The sequence below is a fragment of the Trachypithecus francoisi genome, unplaced genomic scaffold (assembly GCF_009764315.1).
Source record: "Trachypithecus francoisi isolate TF-2019V2 unplaced genomic scaffold, Tfra_2.0 Lachesis_group4, whole genome shotgun sequence".
NCBI classification, from domain to species: domain Eukaryota; kingdom Metazoa; phylum Chordata; class Mammalia; order Primates; family Cercopithecidae; genus Trachypithecus; species Trachypithecus francoisi.
In genome coordinates, this window is record NW_022681469.1 from 122908248 (window position 1) to 122928292 (window position 20045).

At 42.1% G+C, this 20045-nt stretch overlaps 1 protein-coding gene and 1 long non-coding RNA gene across 10 annotated transcripts in view; one reads left to right on the forward strand and one right to left on the reverse strand.

Moving 5' to 3' along the window:
• AUTS2 (activator of transcription and developmental regulator AUTS2) overlaps positions 1–20045 on the forward strand; it is a 1231856-nt gene that overhangs the window by 218942 nt on the left and 992869 nt on the right. The window lies entirely within an intron of this gene.
• The window catches only part of LOC117072862, an 87073-nt gene that overhangs the window by 24071 nt on the left and 42957 nt on the right, over positions 1–20045 (reverse strand). Inside the window, exon 2 of the long non-coding RNA XR_004432979.1 lies at positions 8248–8287. This is a non-coding gene — a long non-coding RNA (uncharacterized LOC117072862). The remainder of the gene's footprint in view (positions 1–8247; positions 8288–20045) is intronic.

A 20045-nucleotide genomic window follows, 5' to 3' on the forward strand; every position in this document is an offset into this window, starting at 1 on the left:
ATTTACATTCCTTCTATCTGGAGTACTTCTTACCCCCTCACCTTTTTACCTGGCTAATTCTTACATATCTTTTAGATAATTCTACATAAATAACACTTCTTTCACTCTTCCTAAACTAGGATAGGTATTCCCGCTGTATGCTTCTATGGTCTCCTCATTTCCCCTAGAATAACTTATTACAGTTTTTCGTTCATACTTACTGTTATCCCCCTGGACTGTCTGTTCTGCTAGGATAAGGATTCTTGCTCACGATTTCCTCATTGCTAGGCATAAGGCATGGGACATAGCAGGTTATCAATAAACATTTTTTGACTCAATAAAGTAAGTGCATAATAAAACAATATGTTAATTAATGGGGTGATTGGCAGGGATCTAGTTGCCAATTTCAGCATTGGTAATTAACATGGCTAGATTTATCTGCTAGCTTCTATGAGAGTGATGAAACATAAACAGAAAGGAGATGGAAGCTGATACGATTAAAAACCTTTTATGTGCCTGCTGATGGACCTAAAATGGGGCAAACCTTTCTGCAAATAAAGCTCTACCTTGATGGTCTTATTTATATACCACATATACCTACATGTATATATATATATACCATATATATATACATGTAGGTATATGTGGTATATAAATAAGATATATCTATATATAAAATATGTATACCTATATATGGCATATAAATGAATATAAATATAAGGTATATATAGGTATATATATGTGATGTGTATACATATATTTACTTATGTATGTATAATAAAAGACATTACTTTCCATTGAAGTGTTTACTACATTATGTACTATCTTAAAACAAAACTTCCCACAGGTGTCAGTACAAACATGCATTTGTTCATTTATTCATTCATTCATTCATTCAACAGTTTTGTTGATTGTTTCATATATGTCAGGCACTGTTCTAGGTGCTTAAGATACAACAGTGAACAAAACAGACAACAATCTCTCTAACCCAATGGAACATGCATTTTAGTGGAAGAGAATGTCAATAAAGAAACGTCTAGTATCTAGAGTATTAGAAACTGGTAAGTGCTATGAAGGAGGAAAGGAGGCCAGGAAATGATGTGATGTGATGTGATGTGTGCTGTTGTGGTGATGGGGCATGCAATTTTAAATTCAGTGGCCAGGAAGGGAGTCACTGAGAAGGCAACTCTTTGAGGAATTACTTTCTAAAAGGGGGTGAGGAAGTAAGCCAGGTGGGTGTTTGGGAGAAGTGAGGTAGGACATTGTGCCTAGCTCTTTGGAATGTGCTCCTCGTCCCTCATGTTTCTTACGTTGGCCAGACCAGCAGGTTGGCCTTTCAGTGGCCTGTTTGATCAGAATCTGCAATGTTTCCTGTCTTTGGATAGTTTCCCTAACTAAATCTATTCCCGAATAACTAAATTTATTCCCAAAGATGTATGTTAAGGGCAGCGCATATGTTTCTTCTTGCGAGCTTAGTTTTATGGAAAAGGCCCTATGGAAAGAGCCTTTCTTTTCCTTTCCATGGTTCAGAATTTGTGTTTTGTTATTTTCTAAGCTCTAGTTTGTGGTGGAACCACCTCTCTCCGATCTTGTTATTCCTTCAGGGCACAGTGTATTTCCCATTTAAGTAGTTTATACAGTCTTATCACAGTGTCCCCTGCATGGGGACCTGATAACTTACTCTGATTGATAACAGAAGGGCTCTTCTGTCTACTTCTGTCTCCTTGATGGCTTCCTTATCTGTTGTCCTGTAACACTGACTGTGAACTCATTTCATTACGTAAATGAAATGTTATCTTCTGTAATTGCTTATTTGTGCAGCAGTCTTGTCTCTCCAACTGGAGAGGAACTTGAGGTTCTTTCTGAACCTTAGAGTACTGGCTCATAGTGCACATGCTATAACCATCATTAATTGCTGTTGGTTAAAGCACCTGACTTTTTGGGATAAGTAAACCAACATCTTGCTTTTCAGTGTTTTGTTTTCCTGGATCACCCATCTATGCTTTGGGTTTAATGCTCCTTAGGACTTGACCTTAGTATGCTGCTGGAGGGCCCAAGGGAACAGTATAGTTAGTAAGGGATGAATTCTTTGTGAATTCTTAAATCTTCCATTGCAAGGATCTTTGTACAGAATATTGGTCTTGTTCATATTGACAGTTCTTCAGAGAATTGTGTGTTGACTGTTCATGGCAGAAACACCGTAAGTTAATTGCTGTTTCAAATTTCATTGACATTTTCCCCCTCATTTGGAGGTCATTTCCTCAAAAATTTAGTTGTCCACATGACAGTTTGTGTATGCTTAATAACAGAGAATGACAAACCCATGTTCAGCTGTTGTTGCTGGACTGGGTGGTTTTTAGCTCCTCCCACAATGGGCAAGAATCAGATCTGTGTCTCAGCAGAATTATAAATGCCTGTATTTCATAGTCTTCCTGAAGGAACTGCTTTACTTGGAATACTGTAGTTCAGACTGCTGATGTACCGTGCACTCCTTTCTCTTTGATAATCTGCTCTGGAGTGCAGCAAGTGGAGATAACTCTTGAATAAATACTGGCATTTGTCACATGTGGTCACTTTCTGGGGACTGTGCATGTGCCTGTGGGGGCCATCTAGAAGCCACCAATGCCCACTAATATAATAAAACTCACTGGGTTTGCTTCTCTATAATGATGTTGAATTGCTTTGCTGGAAATCCTTACCATCTTGGTTTCTCTCCTCTGTTTCCTCTGTGTACCAAATAGAAGTCCTTGCATACAAATGTTATCATCTTTGGGGAAAAAAAGTCCTTGTAGTTGTTAATAGTTATAGAAAATACAACCTGAAGACTTGGAGTCAAAAATACCTGCCTTCCTATTCAGTCAGTACCAGCTATAAGCTAATTAAACCCAACTGTTCCCATCTGTTCGTGGGGAGGCCTCTAACAGTGGCACATGCTTTTCTCTTTGGGACTTGTTAACATTTTTCAGAATTTCATTTTCTAGGCCAGGCATGGTGGCTTTTGCCTGTAATCCCAGCACTTTGGGAGGCCAAGGCAGGAGGATTGCTTGATTCTATGAGTTTCAGACCAGCCTGGGCAACATGACAAGGCACTGTCTCTACAAAATAAACAAACAAATTAGCCAGGTGTGATTCCAGGCACCTGTGGTTCCAGCTACTCAGGAGACTGAGGTGGGAGAATCATTTGAGCCTGTGTGGTTGAGGCTGCAGTGATCATTGTTTGCATCACATCACTCCAGCCTGGGTGACAGAGTGAGACAATGTCTCAAAAAAATTTTTTTTCATTTTCCATCGAGACCATACTAAACAACCTGTATTTCCAGCACCAACTTTTATTTCCCTAAGAAAATGTAGACTGTGATGTCCCCGGTGAGCAATAAGTTAATATTGGCTGATAGTATTTGAGTAGCAGTGACAGACAGGAGGAAGACAGGAGGGAAGAGATGGGAGTGTTGCTGGGGGAGTGGGTGTGAAGCCATAACACACACATGTGGTCACACAATCTGTAGTTTACTCCAAAGGCATTTTCACAAAGCACAGTAGTGTTGCAGGTATCCCCCAGTGGGCACACACAGCTTTCAGTCCTCACTGTGTGAAACTTCTCATACCTTTGATGTTGAATTTAAGTCCATTAGTGGCTCCTGTAGCATGTCAGAGGTTTACCTCACTTGGTTCCTGACTCAACTCTGAAATGCTGAGTTTAGGGTGGATTTAAAGTGTCACCTTTGTCTCTACTTTCTAAGAGTCAGTAAAGAGCTGCCATGATAGTTAATCCTATAGTGCCTCCAATGAAGACTTAAATATACTTACTAGCCCAGACTTTGCTTTATTGTTCTCCTGATCTATTAGTTTTATTCGTGTTGACAGCCAAAATGTGGGATCATGAACCCCACAGTTACATGGATGGTGACCAACCTGAGTTGTTGTCGAGAATTGTGCAGATTTTTGTTATCACATTTCTTGTCTTGATTTGTAGCATCTCTGGATTTTACTTCTTTACCAGAATAGGTGTTCTCATAATGTGGTCTTCGAAGCAGCAATGTGATCATCATCTGGGAACTTGTTCACAATGCAGATTTCCAAGGCTCTTCCATGACTTCCTGAATCAGAAACCTTGGAGGAGGAAGCTAGCAATCTGTGTCTTAACAAGCCCTCCTGTGATTATACCCAAGTTTAAGAATCACTACACAGACAGACGTTGCTTTCCTTTTAGTCTCTTGAGCTTGTAACAGTTGATATTTTAACTTTTATATGAGAGAGGACGGTTATATCTTCCTTTAAACTCTTATTCGATGCAGTTGATTGTCAGATGCAGAGTGCTGATGTGAGGATGGACTGTGAATATGATCCACTGTGGCAGTATTTATAGTCTCAGCCCAATGCCTTGTTGACTTAAGTAGCAGCCTTGATAACAACAGATAAATCTGCAAAGATACTGTGAGGTTACATGGCAAGGCTTTCAGAATACACCAACATTACATTTGTGGCAAGTGCTTTGCTCAGTGTTGGCATTTTTGAAGTCACCCTTTACCTCTGCCCCCTGCCCAGAAATTTCCTTGTGAGAAATGTTTTTATGTTAGACAAACTGTCATGGGGGAGGATAGTCAGAAAGAGGAGACAAATAATATGCAGAGGCAGACTTTTTTTTTACATTTGTTGCTCAGAAGAAAAAAATTCCAATGAAGAATGAAAGAGGCTTCATATCCTGAATAAAGTAAAGGTTCTGGGTAGGATGATACAGGAATAGGATGTGACTGTAAAAAGGAACCAAATTGTGCAGACAAGAAAATATGAAGGAACAAAGAATAGGAAAAAGACACAGGGAAAATGCAAATTCTGATGGAATATTTTTGCAAATCTGTGTACAGAAGGAACCAAGCAACCCAGATCAGTTCTCCTGAGGCTGGGAGTTCTAAAAATTATGCGGTATCAAGGAACGCTTTCCTCCTGAGTCAAGCGTAGGAAGCAGAACCAACCTTTATTTCTCTATGAAAATGTATATTGTGATGCCCCCCGTGAGCAATAAGTTAATATTGGATGATAGTATTTAGACAGCAGTGACAGAAAGTTTTCTTTCTCCTGACTGAATCTCACACCAAGGTCCTTTTTTATTTTTAATTGTTTAGTTTTTGTTTTTTTTTTTTGAGACAGGGTCTTACTCTGTTGCCCAGGCTGAAGTGCAGTGGTGCGTTCATAGTTCAACTACAGCCTCAAACTCCTAGGCTCACATGATTCCCCCACCTCAGCCTCCTGAGTATCTGGGACTATAGGCATGTTGAACCACACCTGGCTAATTTTGTAACTTTTGGTAGAGACAGGGTCTTGCTATGTTGCCCAGGCTGGTCTCAAGCATTCTTCCTACCTCCACGTCCCAAAGTGCCAGGATTACAGATGTGAGCCACCATGCCCAGCCAAGGTCTTTTTTTTTTTTTTTTAAACCAGCGTCACAACCACAGAAGACAGACGAGAGAAAGATATGAAGACAAAACTCAATTTTTTTTTTTACTTAGTGTATGTAGGTAAAGGTTTAGTAGGAGAGAATGTAGAAATGACATATGATAGTAGCTTATGTTTGTTGAGTGCTTCAATGTATTAGGCATTATCCTAAGGGCGTTATACTTGTTGAACCATCTACTTCTTACAGAGTCTGATGAGCTACACTCTTTTTGTTTGTGTATTTGTTTTGGGTGACTTTTTTGAGACAGAGTCTCACTCCACTGCCCAGGCTGGAGTGCAGTGGTGCCATCATGGCTTACTGTAGCCTTGACTTCCCAGGTTCAGGTGATTTTCCTACATCTCAGCTTCCCAACTCGGTGGGACTGCAGGTATGCACTACCACGCCTGGCTAATTTTTTTGATGAGCTAGACTCTGTTACCCTCATTTGCTAATTGATGAAATTGAGGCAGAGAGAGAGAAAGTAAGCAATCTAGCCAAGGCTACACAGCTAGCTAATGGGATTTAATCCCTAGCATTTTTGTTCCAGAGCCTTGCCTTTAGCCATCACACTCTACTATTCTCCTCCATAGTCCCCTTCTTTCTTGTGATTCCAAGTTAAAGAACTGTCATGGATTAGCTTTTTCCAGGAGTGAAGGTACTTGTCAGACTCTTCATCAGATTTGGTCGTGGGAAAAATAAGTTGTTGCTGTTCCTTAGAGACCTGTTCTTTCTGCATTTAAATGCTGAGTGTAAATTTTTTTTAGCTGGAAATTTTAAACGTGTAGCAAGTGTGGCCAGCTTGCTCTTTTAATGTTTAGTTTCCTGAACCTCATGTTGCCTCCCTAAAACTTAAATGGGGTTGTGGTCACACAATAGTATCATGGAATTGAAATGAATCTTAAGCCTAATGAGTTTGAATAAGATGAGCACAGTCTAATTTTGTTTCCAGTCGTTTTTCCTCCTTTAAACAAAGAATATCATGCCAAATTGGAAACATTGGATTGTGTCACTGTGGATATTTATTTTTTACTACATGTCACCAAGATCGAGATTTGTTGGGTGTATTAGTTACGTATGGGGTAAAATTCTGATTTGTTAAGTGTATTAGTTATGTATGGGGTACAAAATTACCGCAAAACTTACCATCGTAAAACAGCAAACTATCTTAGTTTCTGTGGGTCAGGAATTTGTGAGTGACTTATCTGGGTAGTTCTGGCTTGACTTCTCCTTTGAGATTCCAGGAGTAAAGGTACTTGTCAGACTTTTCATCAGGTCTGGTCCTGGGAAAAGAGGTCCTCTTCCTTAGAGACCTGTTCTTTTTGCATTTAAATTCTTAGTGTAAATTTTTTTTTAGCTGGAAATTTTAAACATGTGTAGCAGGTGTGGCCAGCTTGCTCTTTTAATGTTTAGTTTCCTGGACCTGCAGTTGAAATGTTGTCTGGGGCCGCTGTCATCTGAATGTTTGACCGGAGCTGGAGAGTCTACTTCTAAGATGGCTCATTCACATGGCTTTTGGCAGGAGGCCTTGATTTCTCACCACATGACCTCTTAACATGACAGCTGGTTTTACCAGAGTGACTGATTCAAGAGAGAGGAAAAATGACCTAATCTTGCAAGTCATACAGTGTCACTTCTGCCACATTCTGTTAGTCAGAAGCAGGTCGTTAAGGACAGCCTGCACTCAAGGGAAGAATTAGGCCCAAGCTTTTTTTTTTTTGAAATGGAGCCTTACTCTGTTTCCCAGGCTGTAGTGCAGTGGCGCGATCTCCCAGGTTCAAGCAATTCTCCTACCTCAGCCTCCGGATCCTGAGTAGCCGAGACTACAGGTGTGCACTACCATGCCCGGCTAATTTTTGTATTTTTAGTAGAGAAGGGGTTTTACCATGTTGTCCAGACTCATTTTGAACTCCTGACCTCAGATAATCTGCCCGCATCTGCCTCCCAAAGTGGGGATTACAGGTGTGAGCCCCCGCACCCGGCCAAGGCCCCACTTTTGAAGGGAGGAGCGTTAAATTGTGGATGTATTTTAACCACCATAGTAGGCCTGACTCCACACCTACTAAATCAAGCTCTCTGGGTCTAGTAATTTTCGTTTTTAAGATTCTCCCAAATGATTTTTACACACTCTTAAAATAGAGGACAACTGGGTATCTGCAAGTAAATGAATGCTATCATGGCACTATACCAGTTTATTTAAAAAGCCAGATGTTTTTCACATGTTTAGTATTCTAAATATTTAAGGTTTTTGGATGAGGTCACTTGGAACTAAAAAAAAATTTTGTTTAAGGTTTGCACTTAGGCACTAAATCATGTGCTAACTAGGTAATATAGTAAACTCTGCTCAGACTGCATTTTATCTGGATGGGCCCTTAGCTTTTTTTCTGTTGCTCACTCAGGCAGATGAGCCCCACTCTAATGTAGCCTGTGTATCTGACCATCTGCTCTCAGTGTGTATAGCCCAAGCAGGAACTATAGCTCCTGATTAGAAAGAATGAAGTATATGTCTGGGCAGGGCAAGGCAAAAGGGATTCTGAGGTTTTTCTCAAGATCCAGGGTGAGCCAGGCACCCTCTGATGATGGTCTTTGGCTTGTTGGCTCTTACAGCTGCATACTTTGTTAGGAGACATGAGGGATACAGAACCAGGAATTTGCAAAGAACAATCAGTTGCCTTCTGGAGCCCGTGTAACCTGGACATCACACTCTTTTGATGTTAAATGACAGACTTCTGGCTCTGTGTGACATCATACCTATCTTACTGTACCTCAGCTAACCTCCTGAGGCTTTTGGTGGGGAATCAGGCCTCCTTCTCCATCATAGACATAATTTGTCTTACCTTCCCATTCACATGAACTCTTAGCCATCTGAATCCATGCCTACAAGGAATGCAATTGGTTACTTAAGAATGGGGGAAACATGTCATGGAAATATATACTTCTCTTCAAATGTTTGTACCACTCACCTACCCAATTCCCTTCCCACCCCAGTCAAAAGAAGGCAAATACCCGTGCTTAGAACGTGGGGGCTCACATTTTACCTGAAATTCCACAACTAATAGAAGCACACATTTAGGGGATAAAACTCCAAAGAGGGAGTAACACAATCCTGGCTGCCATCTCAGAACAAGAGAGCACTGTACCCAAAGTCCGTGATCACATACCAGAATGACTGTGTGATGGAGCTGACGTGCCCCAGTAGGTGCAACAGATTGTTGTGCTTGTAACCAATCAATACTACAATTAACAAATATTTATTGAACACCCCGGAAGCACCCTGGTTTATACTGTTCTCATCAGCTCTTTGTTAGAATAACATGCAACCTCCTGATCCCTCTGTCTGCCTTCAGGCTTGCCTCTGCCCCAATAAAACCAATTCTCTACATTGAAACCAGAGTGAATTTTCCTAAAATATACACATTTGACCAGATCATTTGCCTTAAAATGTTCTGGTTGATGTTCAGCATCCAGAAAAAGCCCACACGCCCCAGCATGACCTAAGAATCTGACCATGTGACTCTCCTTCCCTCTTATAGCTTTTCCACACATGTTCCAGCGTCCAGGCACTCTCCACTCATGCCTCCCACCATGACTGCCTCTCTTGTCCTTCCCATCTTTATGTGCCACGTAACAGTGGCTAAGAGTGCTGGCCTCAGAGCTCATGAGGCTTTGATTCAAAACCCAACTCTATGACTTAATAATTGTAGAGTCTTGGGCAAATTACGGGATGTTTCTGAGCTTCAGATTCTTCGTATACAAAAATGAACCACAAGCCTCACAGGATTCTCCTAAGGATTAACTGCAATCATATTTAAAATGTTTAGCACAGTGCCTGGCCCATAATTAAGACTGAGTAAATATTGCTGTTGCTGTATTGATGTATGGAAAGCCCTTGGCACATAGTAGTTGTTTAAAAAAAAAAAAAAAGGATCCTTGTCTCCCAGAGCCTCAGTTTGTTTTGATCATTGGAACTTCTCAGTCTGACATTCAGAGTTTGATATAGGAGTGGGGATGGCATTGGTGTGGGTAGAGAACTAGGGTTTTGAGGGAAAGAGAGAGAAAGTTGATAAGAGGAGCATAGATGTAAAAACCATTATATGTTTCCATGTGCTCTTTCTCCTGTTTGAACATGACTAAAAGTGTCATTCGTTTTGGGGCAGGGAAAAATGGTGGACTACGATTCAGAAGAAACTGACATTCTGACGTTGAGTAAGTCACTACTTTGAGCCTTTATTAGTTCATCTGTAAAATTGGTTCATCAGATATTGTTTTTGAGAGCTTTTTAAAGACTAGAAAATATAATGTGAAATAAAATGCCAATATTATACCCCAATTCTACATTTACAATATATTCAAAAATTTTTTGAAAGCAACAATTTTGTGTTTACACACAACAGATACTGAAGCATACAGCCCCTAGAAATGGAGGTTGTCAGGAGGATAAAGAAGATCATGAATGCTGCCAGTGTCTGTAATCTTTGCCCTCATTCCTTGTGTGTCTCTCATTTGAGAAGATCTCACCTTTCCTGGTGGTTCTCTGGCCAGAGTGTTTTTACTCTGCACTGCTCTACATGCCATTGACTAGGTTACCTTCATAAAAGAGGAATCTGAAGGGCCTTGTGGGAAGAGTACTGCTGGTGGACACATGGAATCGGGAAGCATAGTTTGAAATCTAGCACAGATTAAAACTTGACCTAACACTCAAAAGGTTTTCTTCTCTGTGATCTAGGGCTCTCTGTGGTCACCATATTGCATCACTCTGAGGTTTAAGATGAATGTGTGGGTTACCTAGCAAAGGTCTGGCATGTGATCGACACGGGACAGCCTTTTCTTTTCCTACTTGAATACCTGAAATATTTCCCCAGTGTACCCTGAATATCTGAATCCAAAATCTTCAGTCTAGAAGGAGCCTCTATGGACTAGATCCAAGCCTCCCTTTCTGATCTTATTTCTATTCATTACCTTGATGCTCCCCCTCCCGTCCATAATACTTATCCTCCAGACTCAAGGCCCTTCAAGTGATTTTTAATTTATTACACCTTAGCTTTTCCTTTCTTCTGTGTAGACTTTGCTGTACCTGCAATAAGTGATACCTTTCTCAGGCCCATGGGACTTGAAAGTCCTGTTTCCATCAAGCTTTTCTGCAAACCACCCCTCCTCACCAGGTGGGAGCCATCGTTCATTCCCCGTTCCCCCAATGCATGTTGTTTTACTTCTATTATAGCTCTTATCACGGTCTGCCTTGTAGCATAGTCATTTCTGTGTGTTTTCCCTCTGGATTTGGAGCCCCTGGAGGGCAAAGACTGTGTTTTATTTTATGCTGTATTTCCCCACCCCCACAGTGCCTGGTGCAGTAGGGGTTTAGTAAATACTGCTTGAATCAATGCGTGAATGAAATTGCCTCTCCTAGTTCTGTTTGCAAGGCTGTAATGCAGACCAGGTGAATGTAGAATTTTGGCTTACTGGATTTAGTTTAGCATAGGAAGGGAGTTTTCCAAGAAGCAATAGTGGTTTTGAAAACAGAAATTGCCTTTAATCTTGTGGAAAACACATGCCAGCCCTCTCTATAATAGTCTCAGTTACAGGAGAGCATCGTGTTACTGTAAAAACACAAATAAATAAACCCATGACAATACTGTGTTTGGGAGATAAAACCACATAAAAGCCATCTTTCCCCAACTCTCCAGCATCATAATTAGGGTATTTCTGGGAGGAGAAAAAAAAAAAGACACCAGAAAAAAACAAGTGATACTATGTTTAAGAACACTTCTTGCTATTGGCAAGATGGGAATAGGGAATTACATTTTCCATACAGCACAAACACAAGGGTTCCTCCCAGCTCCCGCCAGGCTTGATGCTATATAGATTACACTGCATGATAAATTTGGGCACTAGAGGTGCCAAAGATGGTGGCAGTACCTGGAGGGCAGAAAATGTCACCCAAAAGGTGATGCTGTGAAATTTATTGCTCTGCCACACTTTACCTAAACGTGTCCTATTATTCTGAATACTGGGTCTTCATTGGCTCAGGGATGCCCTTGGTGTGTCCGTTACTGTGGGCTACAACTTTCAACTGGATTTTGTTTATTGATGGTCATTTGAGTCTCTATCTGGATTTTTTTTCTTTTAACTTGAGGGCTCCAGATTTAGGTTCTTTTGAGGTAAGAGTAGGAATGACTTTGAAATATTGCCTACTTTCGTCAGTATTAGTTAACAAGCACTGAGGGCTGAATGACACTGAACAGAACCCAGCCATTTCTTAGCACCTCTGTTGCCACTACCCTGGTCTGAGCTGCTATCACGTTTCACCTGGACTGCTCCAGTAGCCTCCCACCTGACCTCTCTGCTCCAACTTCGCCTCCCTGCAGAGTGTTCTTCACTTAGCAGCAGAGTAGCCCTTTTAAAATGTACTTTAGATCATATCACTCCTCAGTTCAAAATCCTCCAGAGTGCCTCCCATTTTACTAAGAATGCAATTCAAAGACCTTACTTACCATGGCCTACAAGACACTGCACGGTCTGGTGCCTGCTATCTCTCACCTCATCTCCTACTATCCCCTTAGATTAATCCTCTCTGACCCTTCAGCTTACTTGCTCTTCTTGAAGATGGCCAAGCATTTCCCAACTCAGAGTCTTTGCATTATTGTTCTCTTAGCCTGGAACATTTGGTCCCCAGATATAAATGTGGTTCATACTCTCACTTATTTCAGGCCCCTATGTGTCACTTTGTTGGGGAGATCCTATCCACCTGTGTTTCTATTGCTCGAGCAATGCCTGGAATATGGCAAGCACTTAGGAAGTCTTTGTTGGAATTGTGAATAAGCATTGCCAAGAGATTCTAGCACATCTGGAAAAAGAGTGTGTGGTTTAGAAGGACAGTGGCTCTGGAGTCAGAGCAGTTGGGCACTGCTGGGTTTGCCTGTCCCCCATTAGATAGATGGCTGATGTTGGGAAAATTATTTAACCTCTCCAAGCCTAGGTTTCTCTACTAGTTAAATGAGATTATGTCTGTCTCTCATAATCATTCTGAAGAGTAAGTCAGACAATGATTGCAAAGTGCTTGGCATTGAATCTTGTACTCATATTGGAAGTCTTCCTAAATATTAGTTCTCACAAATCCTACTTCCTGCTTTTGAAATCATGTGATATGGAAGAAGGGGAGTGTCTGAAAATAGTTTGAATCTTGTGTGTAATTCTCAAGTACCAGCAAGTAGTTGTGATTAAAGCACCTAGCCCTGTGTTTCGCATGTGGCAGGCCTAAATAAATACCCAAGCCTTCCTGCTTTTAATCATCAGACAGACTCTGGGTGTGAACTAGGGTAGCTCTGTGGGCACATAGGGATTTTGGTAAACAGAAAAAGGGAGAAGTCCGCAGCTGAGGTAGGGGTGGTGCACAATCTTGCTTGTGGTTCAACAGGGACTGCATTTATGAAAATGGCAAGTGAGCCCAGGGCAATTGGAACTTTGGGCCTTGCCAGCAAGTGTGGTATTTCAGTTTACATCCTCAGAGTAAGTACAATTTCACCATTATTCCATTGAGGCTCTCCTTGCCAAGAAAAACCCATTGTAAATTTCTGGTTTAAAGGTTCTGCAGTTTTAGGGAGTTGTACTTTTTGTTGCTTTAACATTTTCTTGGCACCACGCATTTTAAGCTGCACTGGCTTACCTTGTAAATAGTATACAAATTTTGTGAAAAGCTGAACGATGTCATTTGTTTTCCTGTGTTCCTTGTAGGAAATGGTGATGCTTCTGCCCCACTAGTTCCCCTGGGTTTCTGACCAGGCAGTTTGGAGTGAGACAATGAGACTGAGATAAAATGTAGATTGTCAGGAAGAGATTGGAGCTGTATTCACAAAAGCACTTTGTGGACATGGTAGAGCCAGGCAGGAGAGAAAAGTCTGTGGCTGGCAGGGTGTCTGTGTGACGTGGACCCCATTGTGTGTATGGACCCCTGCTGCTGTACCAGTGGCCAGCTCCCAGCCAGGCCACCCGGGCGAGGGCCTCTGAAGCAGAGAGCCCTGCACAGTCTGGAGCCGCTCTAACCCAGTGCACTGAATAGGACTCCAAAGAATAGGAGCTGTGTTCCCTTTGTCACCTGCAGCCCTGCTTTCAGCCTGCACAGTGAATGTGCACTTGGGGGCTGAATTGGCACTTGGAAAAATCTGCACCAACTTTGTGTGTGCACAGTGTGTGCCCAGCGGCATGGGTGAGTGGAGCGTGCACGCTGGAGATGTCTGGGGGCTGGTTGCTTGCAGAGGAGGGGCTGCCCTCTTTATGCTGCAGGGTTTGCCAAGAATGCTCCGCCCTTGACAGTGTTGTGGCCAACAGAAAAGCATTCATGGCATCTTAATGAAAGGCAGCAGTTCCTTTTTTCAAGAATGATAGCATTCTTTTCTTGAGTGAGGTCCCCATTTAGAGATGGAGAGAGAAGCCAATTATTTTTCAGTTAAAATTTATTTTTTAAAATAGTGATACCTCAGTTGTAAATTACCCTGGCTTTGCCCTGAAGACATTTACAGCTAGCCTTCTGACTTAGTTTTAAGTTGCTTCCTTGTAGAATAATAAAACAGTAGCCCAAACTGTGATAAGGCATCAAAGACTTTCATATCCTTTCTGTGTAGTTGATGTGCCTTGCCCTATAGCTAAAAAATTGATATATTTTCTGAAAAGGAATGGGTCTATTTCCCTTTACCTTGTAGCTTGCACACAGTCTAACACTTCTTTTATTGAAATTGGGGGTTTTCTCCCTTGGACTTAATAAGGATTATATATATATATACATATATATATACACACACACACACATATATATATATGTATATATATATATTTAGATATCCTTAAGAGGGAGTTTCATAAGTTCAAAAGTTGTCAGGTTGAAAGGATTGAGGTATTGGAAACAACAATCTAAAAGTTATCTTTGGAATGATAGATCTTTGAAAGAAACAAGATCTGGACAAGTAGTTTTTAGTACATTGGAGGAAATGCTCTGTTGTTTTGCATCTTCTCCAGGCCTCTTTATGACTACGTTTTTTTGAGACAGAGTCTCACTCTGTTGCCAGGCTGGAGTGCAGTGGCGCGATCTCAGCTCACTGCCACCTTCGCCTCCCGGGTTCAAGTGATTCTCCTGCCTCAGCCTCCCAAGTAGCTGAGACTACAGGAACATGCCACCATGCCCAGCTAATTTTTGTATTTTTAGTAGAGATGGGGTTTCGCCATGTTGGCCAGACTGGTCTCAATCTCTTGACCTTGTGATCCACCTGCCTTGGCCTCCCAAAGTGCTGGGATTACAGGCATGACTACTTTTTTAAATGCTTCAATGAAACTTAACATAATGACCTACACATTTCAGCTGTGCATATGTTCTACCTATTAATGGTGAGATACAACAGAACCATCTTTGACTACTTCACGCTGTTTACTCTAAGAGGCCTGTATCATTAGATGACTTCCTGTTGGAAGCAGTAATTTGTGTTTGGACTTGGGTGACTGTCAGTATGAATCTAGCCAAGAAAGGTCATGTCATCTGCTACACGGTTTGCTAGAGGGAATACAGGCCAAGCCTTTGCCTCTGAAATCAAAGCACAGTAGTAGGTGTAATAGAAATGATGCCTAGGTTTGTGTATGCAGGACCTGAGTTTCTGAGTAAAGCTGTTAACTACTAGGGGCAAGCTTTCCTTGTGGGAGACAGGCTTCTTGGATTTAAACCTTTCTGACATCTCAAAGCTGTATGTCCTGATGATTTCTAAAAGGGAGGGAGCCAGCCGCTTGAAATTAAAATATCGACTTACATTCTGTTCTCCTAAGACGGAAGAATATTAGCAAATTGAATCAGTTGGGGTTAGTACTTTCTTTTATGTGTTAAACTCAGTTATTCTGGCTAAGATCAGATTTTTGTCTAGGACGGGGCTGAAACACATGTGGAATCCTGTTGGTTGAGGGCTGGAAATGAAGATTGGCTTCACACAGGTTGCTTCTCCAAACCGTAGGTATACTCTTAGGCCCCACGCATGGCATTCATAGTTGCTGTCTGCTGCGCCTTCTTGCTCCATCCTGTCTAGTCTCAGAAGTTTCGTGGTACTAATATCTTGGATCCTTACAAAGGACTGACTTTTGACCCAGTTGACTGATAACTATAGAGTACTTCACGATTTACCAAGAGCTTTCATTCATGTTTGCTCTTTACATCAAAATTACAAGATGGGTTTTATTATCTGCATTCTTTTTGTAGATATGAAGGCCAGGGAGGTTATGAGTTAGCCAAAGTCTGTCCAGTAATTGACAGAGCCAAGATTCTAGGCTGGGACATCTGATTCCAGATCTACCGCTCTTCATATTCCTTTATACTACAGCTACCTACCTGCTCAAAGTACATCATTCACTCATTCGTTCAGCAAGTTCTTGGGGGCGTGGGCTTTAAAGCCAGACAGCTGGGTCCCAGTATCTGCTCACTAGCTTTATGACCTCTGTTACCTCTCGGAACCTCAGTTCTTTCATCAGCAAAATGAAGATAGTAATATTACCTATCTAGTAAGGCTGTTGTGGAGTCCTTTAAACAGTGCTCTGGACATAGCAAATACTCCATAAATGTTTGCCATTCTTCTTCATCATGGGCTCACTCAGCGGTACAGGGACATCACACCAGTGACAACACTGCTGTTGAGGATCACTTGTTCTGATGCAAATATGAAAATAGAAAACTGACAATTGCATAGTAAAGGGATTGCTAAGATATAAGCAAGATGCTGGGGAAACTTGAAGGATGAACAGCTGTGTTTTCAATTGCCAAGAACCCAGATCTCTAGCAGCTCACGCTTGTTGCCTCTACCCCCATTTGGTCACATTCCTGTCTTCCTTATTCCTTGCTGAAGGCAGTATTTAATGTGCAGGGTTTTTTTTTTTTTCTTTTTCTTTTTTTTGAGACGGAGTCTCACTCTATCCCCCAGGCTGGAGTGCAGTGGCCGGATCTCAGCTCACTGCAAGCTCCACCTCCCAGGTTTACGCCATTCTCCTGCCCTCAGCCTCCTGAGTAGCTGGGACTACAGGCACCCGCCACCTCGCCCAGCTAGTTTTTTTGTATTTTTTAGTAGAGACGGGGTTTCACCGTGTTAGCCAGGATGGTCTCGATCTCCTGACCTCGTGATGTACAGGGTTTTATGGGTACTTTGTGTATAACCTCTTTGAGGAAGGAAGAGAAGGAGAGTATGTCTGGCTAAGGGAACCTTAGTGGTCATTTGGGATTGTAAGACCTGTATTTAACAGTTGGACGACTGTTCAAGACAAAATAAATTCCAGGGTTCTGATGTGCAGTGTTCTGTGTGAGCACCACAGGATATCAGATGTGAGTGGCTTCCAGTGGGTTGCTGAGGGTGGGACTTTGTGGGGGAAGTAGGCCTTGAGTTGGACCTGAAAGAAATGTGGATTTGGATTATGAGTAGCAGAAATATGGAGAGCTGGGCAGAGGTGGAGTTATGATATTTAAACCATGACCTGCCTTGGGTGGTGGGACAGTCCTGCCTGGGGATGTGGGTGGTCCAGGAGACAAGTGCTGTCCCCTCCTGCATGAGAACCTATCTCTGGACCCCAACAGGGTACACACAACTTATTCCCACCCTCTGCAAAGCTACCTAATAATATATTTGTGTTTATGGTTATGCTTTTTGCTGATTTGGTGGGAGATAAAACCTGGAGAGACCCACAGCATGGATGCTAGGTCTGAGTGGGTCTGTGAGCTGCAACCTAGCTGCAGCCCCTTTGTTTGTGAGCTGTTTGCCTGCATTTAAATGCCATTTACATAAGGAGCTGTCAGAGTTGAGTTGGCCCATGATTATTCCTTGATGTATGTTGAAAAAAAGAGAAGAAAAGAAAACCCTGGCTAATGAGGAGCTGGGTTCCTTTTCTCCATTGATGACAGCTTCCTTTCTGATCTGATGGTCCGTCAGAAGCTAAGGTGGTGTGTGACTGTGGGGTTATGTCCCTGCTGAAGCTGTCTTTCCCTCAGAGTTGTAATTGATGGGGAGACCTGTCACTTGTTATGCTGATGCTGTGCAGATTTTTGTGCAGCTGCCAGCCAAGAGAGTTTTAGGACAGCATCTGATTGGGTGCAGGTTGTGGCAAAAGCGATAATAAATAGAGAGCTGGTGAGGGTAGATTTTGATTGACCCGAGATTGTATATTATTAAACTGAGTCTGCATGTACATGTCAGTTTATGAAGAACCAGACCCATAATCCAACTTTAGGGCTGTGGCAGTTTGGGTTTATTAAATGTGCTTTATATCACTATTAATATTGAGGAGCAAAGAGGAATATCTGTAATCTTTTAATCTATGCAATAATGGTTTGGAGGGAGATTACCAGATACATTGGACCATTGTTTGTCTATAATTGTATTCAGAACTCTCCGAAGCATTGATTTGTTTCTGGCATACTGATTTGGCTCAGCAGTCTCATAAAGCTCTTTTATAGTCCTCTTTGCTTTGTGTTTTCCAAAAATAATTGGAGAATAATAATAATGTGGCTGGCGATAAAGAAGAGAGAGTAAGGTTGAAAGCAAATTTCTAGCCGAGTGTATAGCCATAAACATCTTCTATGCTCATAAACACCTGGGTCTGTGACCTTTGTGTTTATAAGATATTTATCGCCTCATGGGCTCTCTGCTTGGGGGTTATCACTTCAGTGCCTTGTAAAATTTGATTGTGGTTAGTAAGTAGATTCTGAATTTTTGCTGAGTAGGGAAAAAGTGCCCCTCTCCTTAGTTTTCCTTGGAACAACCAATCTGCCAACAGGGGCAGATCTCACCAAGGACAGAAGCAGAGAGCTTGGGTGTGCTTGAGTTTTGTGGAAATGGTACAGTGGGACCCAGTAAGGGCACCTTTTGTACTTGATTAAGTGGCTTGTGATGGAAATGACTTTTGAACAGAAGGGAATTGTGCAACACATCGAATAAACTCAAGCAGTGTCGATGGGTTTTTCTGTCCAGTAGAAATGGAATTTTTGATTCAAGTCAAGGAAGCTTTCTTGGGATTTGGATTTTTGCCGCTTCCTCACCCTTTCTTCCCATTTCCAAAATAGGCCTGAGGAAATGAGCCAGAGAAATGGTCAAATTCAGTTTCACTGACTTTAATACGTAGGTAAGACTAAGTGCTGCAAAAGCACAGTTAGTTGTTTCCATCTTCAGCAGTCCTCTAAACGTTTCTTCAGGAAGTTTTAGGCACTTTGTCAACCTCTATTGTCCTCCTGATGGTGTTGCTTAATTACTCTTGAAGGAAACAGTTGGATCCCTGTGAACTGATGACAGGTGTATGCTGAGCTGCCTGTGTAAACTACTGGCTGCCTGTTCATGTTGTGCACGGTGGATCAGAGGCGTATGGGGGAGTGTGCCAAAACAGCAATCTTAAGGGAGTTTTTTAAAAAGTAAAAATTGTTTGCTGTTTTGCCCTGGTGCGATCATGGCTCACTTCCGCCTTGACCTGCTGAGCTCAAGTGATCTTCCTGTGTCAGCTTCCCAAATAGCTGGGACCATAGGCACATGCCACTGAGCCTGACTAATTTTAGTGTTTTTTGCAGAGATGGGGGTCTCACTATGTTGCCCAGGCTGGTCTTGAACTCCTGAGCTCAAGTGATTCTCTGTGCCTTCCAAAGCGTTGGGATTACAGGCTTGAGCCACTGGACCCAGCCCCCGGTGAGCTTTATTATAACTCAACTAACTAAAGTATGAGCCAGTCTTGAGGTGTGTAGGACCTATATTTATCAAAGGAGACTGTTCTACCTAAGACTTAGTTTCTTGTCCTACGAGATCAATTGCTGCTGCATTTCATGGAGTTTATGATATGTGCTTCCCTCTGCCCTGCTTCAATCAGATGGTACTGCCTAGGAGTCATATACATACAGGATTGATAAAGAGCTGCTCCCACAGTGGCAGTACCTACGGTGGACTGTGTTATGGGTAAAGGGAAGCTCCACTACACTGGCATGTGGGAACTGGACAAAAAGGCCACGAATCCCCCAATACCTACTCTCTGCCCAGCTTTGTGAAATATAAAATAATTATTGGTTCCAGACTCCAGAGATGCAGTCCACCCAGTTGGGGAAGGAGAGGTTTAGGTCAGTGGTTCTCTGAGTTGGTCCCCAGACAAGGAGCACCCTCATTCTCTGGGGACTTGTTAGAATTGCAGATTTTGGGGCATTGCCCAGACTGACAGAACTGGAAACTATGGATGGTGTTTTACAAACTCTGCAGGTGATTCTGATTTATGCTAAAGTTTGGCAACTGCTGCTTTAGGTTCATCACTTCCAGGGGGAGTAAATGAGTAAACAAGGCACATAGAATTAAGGGCTTCCTATAGGGCACAGAGAAGGAGAGAATAAGGTGCTTTATAGCAGGATGCTAAGCTGGACTGTCAATCATGTGGGAAAGGGGTCAAAGACGGGAAGAGCAGGGATCATCAAGGCAGCATTTGCTGGTGAGAGAAGTTATTGAGCCAGGTTTTGAGGAGTGAATAGGAGACAGAGAGTAGCATGAATGAGCACAGATGTGATGGGGGAGCTTAGTTAAGTGTAGTGAAAACACACGCACACACACTCCAGACAAGAAAAAATAATGTAAAATCAAGTATAGAACTTAGGCAGGTTTGTGAA